The sequence below is a fragment of the Malaya genurostris genome, chromosome 2, assembly GCF_030247185.1.
Source record: "Malaya genurostris strain Urasoe2022 chromosome 2, Malgen_1.1, whole genome shotgun sequence".
Lineage (NCBI taxonomy): Eukaryota > Metazoa > Arthropoda > Insecta > Diptera > Culicidae > Malaya > Malaya genurostris.
The window spans coordinates 15,254,415-15,263,573 of record NC_080571.1 but is presented as its reverse complement, the minus strand read 5'-3'; positions in this window follow the sequence as shown (position 1 = coordinate 15,263,573).

The following is a 9,159-nucleotide window of genomic DNA, read 5'->3' as shown; positions in this document are numbered from 1 at the left end:
GAGGGTCTTCAGGAGCTAAAGCATCGGACGTAGTAGGATTGTTCATGTTATTTACGGGCTGTCCATAAAAGACGTTTCGCTGTTTTACAATTTTAGACTCCCCATCCCCCCTTTGTCACATGTCACGAATTCAAAATTCATCTCAATACATACTCAATAAGTATGACAAACCATACAAACATAAGGGAAATATCGATTTATTACATGCTGTCATTAGATTAAAAAATATCTCTAAAACTACAAAACCATCGAAATCATTTTATTAATATTAATTATATAATTTAACAAAAGTATTTGATTCGAATTGATACACATTTAAATCATCTGTTTCAATCCTCCTGGGGGTACACAGATATATTATTTCTTTAGCTAAGGAGTAATATTTGCTTAGTGTAGCATACATGGCTAAGAAAATAAAGATCGAAACCTCATCAAATCGAGATCACTGCCGAAGAATATTGCTTGTTATCTTTGCCATTAAAGATCATTTCTGATCTGATCTTTTCAAGATCTTTAAATCACATCACTCAAAATCGGTACGTATCTTCCGTCACACAAAATCGGTAGTGATTTTGAGCTAAAATAATTCTTGATTCATTTATGTTCAATCATGGGATTGTTCAATTTCGCAACCGTTGTTTCATTCGCAATAAAATGGATACTAAATTAAGAGAAGTAAATGCTAGATGAAAATTTCATGGAAATAAAAAGTTTGGATCGTAATCACATCGATATTGTTAATTTGACAGAATTCTCTACTCAATAGCAATGCTCCATGCAAAATTAGTTTAGAAAAATATTTCACACCACATAAAGATTGTCCCAGAAAGTATGGACGCAACCAAAAACCGCTGCCATTTCGCAATGCAATCAGAATCTGTCAATGTCTAACCACTTGTGCAGTTGTTTATTCGTTTTCATAAGTTTGTTTCGAAATGCGTGGACTTTCAGCAAAACAACGTCGAAAAATTGTGTACAAATGGTGCACAGAACGCGGACTGTCACTGAGAAAGATAGCAAAAAATGGAAGGAGTAGGTGAAAAAGCCGTGCGAAATGCAATCAGGAAGTTCGGTGAGGATAACCATAAACGGGTCGAAAAAAGGTCCTGCTAACCCTCAGTTGGATATACTGAAGACGTTCGAGCAAAAGAAGGAGGTTTCAGTTCGGGATGTGGCCAAAAAAGTGGGCACTTCGAATTCAAATGTTCTTCGTGCTAACGAACGTTTGAATCTTCGAACCTATAAGAAGCAGAAACAACCAAAACGTAGTCCGAAACAAGAAGCATCGATCAGGCCGAGGGTTCGAAATCTGTACAATACGATTCTTGCTGGAAATTTGAACTGCATAATCATGGACGACGAAACCTACGTGAAACTCGATAACAAATCCTTGCCGGGACCACAATATTATACGGTGCGAGAAGGGCAAGTGTTAAACCAGTCCGAGACATCGATTGAAGTCGAAAAATTTGGTAAGAAAGCTATGGTCTGGCAAGCAATTTGTAGCTGCGGTGAGATTTCGAAACCCTTCATCACCACTGCTTCAATAAACAGCGAAATATACATCAAGGAATGTTTACAAAAACGACTTCTACCCATGATTCGAAGCCACAAGGATCCTGTTGTCTTCTGGTCAGATCTTGCTTCTTGCCACTACTCGAAATCAACGGCAGAATGGTATACTACCAAAAATGTCACTTTCGTCTCAAAAGACATTAATCCACCAAATTGCCCACAACATCGATCAGTTGAGGAATTTTTGGCATTAACGAAGGCACATCTTAGGAAACATGTCAGCCGAAACCATTCAACAGTTCGAAAAAGATTGGAAAAAAGTGTCAAAACTTGTCGCCAAGAAGTCTGCACGGAATTTAATGAGGAACGTTCGCAAGGTGCCAGCTAGTCTACAATGGCTATGTAGCAAATGTTGAATAAATAAATTTTGAATATCTAACACTTGTGAATTATTTACAGCGAGATCAAAGTGCGTCCATAATTTCTGGGACAGTCTTTAAGCCCGAAGTTCATATCAATAAAATGGATTGTAGAACCTTTAGTCTCACTATGTTTGTCTTTTGGAAACCTTTGTTTGAAACGATATGAATCTTCAAAAGTCGTCGGTCGTACTGCGGCCCAGCACTGTTTTTCTACACTCGCAGTCCAACAACCCTTTTCAAGAAATTAGAGATGATAATTTTTTCGATAGCCTGTTTTTGTACATTCGTCGTTGTTGTATTCTGAATAACGACGTATTGATTTTTCGATCGAATCATAGCTACCTTTGATTTTGCTAGATATATTTTGTTCTGTATATTCTGAAACCTGACAAAGCGCGGTGGAACTGGAGATTCTGTTTATGTTTATGTGTATGTTTATAACAATGTTGGATGACTGAATTTATAGTATGTAGTTTCCCAATTGAATAAAAAACTCTGCGGTTAGGACTAAACCGTTTCACTGATTTGATGACGATTGTTATTATACTTCATCGTTAGAAATGCATGCCTGAAGAGGTCTCTACATGAGATTTATACTGTTATCTAGTAGAGAATTTTAAACATATTACTCTCCCCCACCAGCACGAACTAGGAAAATATCGTTCCCAATACGAGAATCTACGTTCAAAATCAAGATTGTACGGAAACGTTTAGCGTTTTGGGAATGTTGGGAATGGAAAGGCTGATTTTTTTACTGGTATCTTTTTGGCAACACTGTTTATGACAGATCTAGCTTGAATCGTGTCTTCTGTCATTGTCAAACTTGTTCAGTTTGGTCTTTAAATAAATCATGAATCGTCGTTGGTGTAAAATTTAATCGGTGCTTTAATAATTAACCAATGGGCGCTGGCAAAGCTGGAGGAAGACCCACTTTTTTATCGAAAAATTGTGTTCAGCGACGAAGCTCATTTCTGGTTGAATGGATACGTCAACAAGCAGAATTGCCGCATCTGGAGTGAAAATCTGCCAGAAGCATGGCAAGAGCTACCAAGTTATCCCAAAAAAGTCACTGTTCGTAGTGGATTATGGACCAGTGGCTCTATTCGTGAAATATCGGCCGATATGATGGAGAGAACGTGCCAAAATTGGGCCATCTAAAGCGAAGCTGCGGCCAACATTTGCATGGAATCATTTTCAAACATTAAATTATATTGCTCGTTATATCGATTTCAATAAAGATTTCATCAATTTTCTCAAATTTTTTGTTTTTTTTTATTCGAATCCTATACCTCTAAAAAATCATCCTTCAGATTTAGCCAATCGTTAGTAGCGAACCGACTTCAACAAACTTTGATAGCTACTATTGGGTCATTGATCAAGTTCGAAGATCAAATAGCTATCAATTCTGGTTCCAGAGTTATAATAGTATAAGTGACGTAATCGATAAAACCCACTCTTGATCGTATATCCAGGAAACAATTAAATAGCCTTCAATAAAGACTGTATTCGTTCTTCATTTTCGTACAAAACTTTATAGCCCGGTTTAGCACCGTGGTCCCTGAAATATTGGATTTTGGGTTATTCACTTCAGCGTTATTTGGTACGAAAACTAATGCATATTTTTTCTTAACACAAATCGGGAACTGTAGACAGAAGCTACACAACGGTATAGATAACCTGGATAGAAACCTAGTTGTAATGGATGTTGTTTTTCCGTTTCCAAAATGTGTCCGGTTTAGTCCCGGTCTCCCCTATAGTCCCTGCTGAGCGAACACTTCTGTGTTTTTTTTTATTAATTTAGGGAGAGTAGAGAGTTGCTATGAAAATCTTTATTTCAGTAAGGAAAAACGAAAATTTAACGATAAATTGTATTTTTGCTGAATATGCGTTCCCGACGCTTCTCTTATGCGAACCTGAAACACCGGCGTGTACACTTCAGTGAAATATCCGCGTTCACCTCAGAAAATTTGTGAGCTATACTCTAGCACTTTGGTATGATCCGGTGCTGGAGGTGAAAGGAAATAAGCATGCGCTCTCATTATGCGAGGACACTGTACAGAACAGTGATGTAAATGGGCAAAAGATAAGAGCTCTCGTTGATGTTGAGCTCAGTGTGAGTGGAGAAATTACTCTTTCACAGTCAGAATCAATGAGGTACCTCAAATAACATCCTTTATTCTGAAATGAAAGTATAGTGCAAAGTATAAACAATACCAAATTTCTGTCTGAAAAACAATGCAATATCTATCCAGCGAGCGGGACTATTGCAACATCGTTTCACGGCAGTAGATACCATCGACCATAAGCTCATCCCACGTTCTACGGAATGTTTTTCTGACAGCGCGATTGAATGATATTTTTCAGGGTGCTAAGTATCCCACCATAGCACCCTGAAAAATTTCCCACCTCCCAGACAATTTTCGAATTCCATCTTGAAAACATGTCTCTTCTTTTGAAGTGATCCAAGTTTGAAGCCAATAACTGCCTAATAAAGTGAACCGATGACCGGCCAGATTGTGCTGCATCCGTCGAAGCAACCAGTAATCCGAAGGAACAATGACAGGAGAATACGGCGGGTGTGGTCATATGGGAGAATAACTGCATCATGTCTTAGCTTGTATTCTGCCTTTGAATCAGCTGCTCGCTAGTGAAAAATCGCCTTCCAATGTCTCTCGGTTTCAGTTCATAAGGCACTCAATTACCTTGCTTTTGAATCGTTCCCATGGATTGTAATCGTACAGAAACTGCTTGTCGAGTCATTTCCTTTGATTCTGCAAGCTCCTCTTGCTTTTGACTCTGATCTTCAGCGAGTAGTGCATCCAATTGCTTGTCCTCGATTTTTTTTGGTTGTCCAGAGCAAGGCCTGTCTTCAACGCTGAAATCTCTATTCTTGAAACGTCGAAACCATTCCCTACTTGATTTATCAGTTGGAGCATTATCACCACAAATATCCACAAGCATTTCATGCGATTTAGCTGCACTTTTCTTTCAATTTGAACAGAAAACTAAAACTTCCCCCAAATGCTGCTTAGTGTGAAGTGATGTGAAGTGAAGCCACCATCAGTTCAAGGACTTACGGGTAGACTTACGGTAGCTCCGATATGACTCATCCATTCACCTTCTTACAATGAAACATAGTGTAATCTATATATATTAAAATGGATGTAAGTTTGTATGTTTGTAACGCGATAACTTCGGAACTACTGAACGGATTGCCACCAAACTTGGCACAGGTACTTCTTGTATTTCAGAGATGGTTTAGGGAGTATATTTATATGGGAGGGAGCGTAGCAAGTGTCATAAACAAGAGGGGGTCATTGAAAAATTCGTATAACTTGACAAGAATCGATACGTTTTGAAGACCGTAGAACCATTTTGCATACCTTAGATATGACTATATGGGGGGTGGATGTAGCAAGTGCCTTTAAATAAGGGGGGTGTAATGTTTGTAATGGCATAACTCCAAAATTACTGAACGAATTGCTATCAAACCTGGTACATGTACTTCTTGCTCTTTAGAGATGGTTATAAGAATATTTCCATGGGGGCAGGGAGCGTAGCAAGTGTCCATAACAAAGGTGGTCATTAAAAATATTATCTAATTTGACGAGAATCAGTACTTTTTGAAGACATTTTTTGCACAACTTAGATAAGATTATAAGGATATTCTGTGGGTAGAGGGTGTAGTAAGTGCCTCTGAAAAATGAGTGTAATGTTTGTAACGACATAACTCTGGAACTATTGCACGAATTGCTATACAATTTGGTACAGTTATTTCTTGCTCTTCAGAAGTAGTCATAAAGGTATTTTTATAGGGGAGGATGCGTAGCAAGTATCATTAACAGGAGGGGCCATGAAAAAAATTCATAAAATTTGACAAGAATTGATCATTTTTCAAGATCATGCAAACTTTTTCCATACCTTAGATATGATAGATATGGGAAGTGGATGTAGCAAGTGCATTTAAAAAGGGGGATGTAACGGCATAGCTCCGACACTACCGAACGGATTGCTTGGCATAGTTGCTTTTTGCTCTTCAGAGATAGCTGTGAGGGTATTTTTATGGGGCAGAGAGCGTTGCAACTATGCTTTACAGAGGTCATGAAAATTTTTATTTAATTTGACGAGAATCGATACTTTTTGAAGACCATAGATACTTTTTGCACAACTTAGGGTATTCGTGTGGGGTGGATGTAGTACGTCTCTCTAAAAAGGAGATGTAAAGTTTGTAACGGCGCAACTCCAAAACTACTGAACGGATTGCTATCAAATTTGGCACAAAGAAGCTCTTCAGAAATGATCATTAGGATATTTTCAGGGGAGAAAGTGTGTAGGAAGTGTCCTTAACATGGGGGGAGAGGGTCAATGACGGAATTCGAAGAGAATCGACATTTAGACTAGAAGGAGGGGTTTTTGAAAATAAATTTTAATCTTCCATTTTTTATAAAACAATAGAGTGGAAAAATTTAAAGGTCGTATCTTTCTTTGAATAATTTTAAAAGATCTGGTTCCATTTTGCCGGGGAATTCAAAGAACTAAGGGAAAATAATCTTTGTCTGCTTATAAACGTGAGTGTATTCGAGTCTCAGCATAACTACAAAACAACTAAACGAATCGCCAGCAAGTTTGGCACATGTACCAAAGGTGGGAATCGATATTTTTTGAAAAGCACAGATACAGTACTCAGGGTAATCATGAAGGAGATCTGTAGTAATTTCACTGACAAAAATGAAGTGAAATCAAAATAGATTATAAGGTTATTTCGAGGATGAGAGAGTGGAGTAAGTGCCCCGAACATGGAAAGTGAAAGAGACAATTGATCGGGTTTAACGAAAAATTGGTATTTATTTTACGAGTACAGTATATTTCTAGCAACTAAGTGAGGTTCACAAAAATATTCACAAGAGTGAGGGGGAATAAGTATTCTCAACATTGATCTGAATTGACGAAATCATACAACCAATGTGCATTTTATTATGTAAATTGGAAAAACTGTCGACTCAAGGTAATGGAAATAAGTTTACAACAACATTTGTACAGGGTCCGGCACTCGAAGTGTAACCAACTTCAGACCTTCGAGCCTGGCGTCAAGGTAAATGCGACATATTATCGGGAAAGTATTCTGCAGGTTGCTTTGAACAAATTTGAAATGTTTTGGGCAGACAAACATTTCGGTGGCAGACCATGGACGTTTCAGCAGGACTCGGCACCGTCTCACAAAGCTCGAGTGAACCAAGAATGGCTGAAAAACAACGTTCCGAACTTCATCACGTCCACACAATGGCTCTCGAATTCACCAGATGCGAATCCAATGGATTATTCTCTTTGGGTTATTTTGAAGAGCAAAGTCCGAACTAAAAGATACACCAGTCTCGAGGCGCTGAAAAAAGTTATTGTCCGCGAGTGGTCCAAAATACCTGCAAGTCACATTCGGGCAGCTTGCGATTCGTTTTTTGACCGTCTCAAGGCCATAGTCAAGGCAAAAGGTGGTCATATCGAGCAAAAGAGAATTGATTCTGAATTTTGTATTATTTTTACACATTTTGTACTTTGAATTAAGTAAAAGTAATTTTCCAAACTGAATTTATGGCCTTTTTAATTGGTTACACTTCGAGTGCCGGACCCTGTATTAACTGAATCATTATTCCATAAGTTTTTCTCTCCGATGAACGGCCAAAATGGTAAAGCCTTGGTAAAACAAATTATATAAAACTGATATTCTGTAGTAAGAAATGTAGTTATGATGTTGAACAGCCTTTCGTTATATAATAATCATTATGAGATGTAAAATTTTGAGCAATTCATGATGTCATAAAATTTTTATAAAGAGGAAGGAGTAGCAAGTGTTAATAGCCATGGAAGACAAAGGTATTGTAGATCGAATGTGACGAGGAAGTACGGAAGTGCGCTACAAGTACATATACATATGAAACTCGGAGGTTACTAAGAAGGTATTTATAGAGAGAAAGATGTTTTAAATGTTTCTAATAAAGGGTTCAAATAAAAAATTGACTTAATTTGTCGAGAATACCATGAAAATTATGATTCACACTAAGAAAATTTCGCAGAATTCGGTAATTTTTTACCGAATTTTCAACAGTAGTTGCTGAACTGTCAAACAATTACCGTAAACTGTAAACCAAATGGATCTAACTGATTGTTCGGTAATTTTTTGTTTGTTTTCCTTTGTTTAAAATTCTGGATTTTCGGATTTCAAAAAACAACACAAATTTACAAAAACGAATGAAGAAAATTCCAACCTGTTGTGGCTATGGTTTTATTCCACGAAAAAAAGGGTCATATGTTCCGGCTGACCGGAATTATGAGTGCCTTCCAAAACATTGCAAAATCCGTCGAGTTTACCAGAAATTACCCTCGAACGATTTCTGTAGGCAGCAAGTGGAAAAGTGATTTGTTATTTTCTGACTATAAGAAAACAAAAAGTTTTTAGTGGTTCTAATGTTTTAAAAACTTTAGCACCTGTACCTCAATCCATTAGATGTACTCTTCAAGAATTTTTTTTGTTTGGTTAATAAAAATACACTTACGGAAAATTTTAATAACTGTTTGATAGTTAGTTTAACGACAAAACTGATTGTCGTCACAGAAGTTCGGTTATTGGAAGATAATTTTACCATACGCACAGTATGGTTTTTACCGTACTCGGCGGCTATTCAGATTTCCGGTAAAAAATTGCATAATTATTGTAAAATATAATTCATGTACAGAAATATCGTTCATTTCTATAGATTACCGAAATTTCTCAAAGGATTAATTCTTAGTGTGTTATTTTGAGATCTGAGATGGGACACTGATCATTCGCAGTCTGAACATGGACGGAGTATTGTTCATCGGGTTGCCATCTAAGTTATGTTTCACTACAATCAGAGTATTTCACTAAGCAGGACAACTTCGAGAATTTTTTCGGACTTCCCTTAACGAAACATTTCCGAGCAACGCCGGGTAATTCAGCTAGTGAAATTAATATAATATAAAATTATATAATAGATTACGTCATAATTTTTTTAAGGTTACGTTAATATCGAAATAGTGTACATTTTTCGAAATCTCTTTCTTGTACAAATTCCTCGAACCCTTTGTGTTATTACGCAGATATTAGCTCTGCAAATTTATTTATTGGTTCTAAACTCCAAAATGAGCCATCCCTCCTTTCTAAAAAAAAAACGAGCCCGACTTCACGGACGCCTCTGGCATTCCTGAA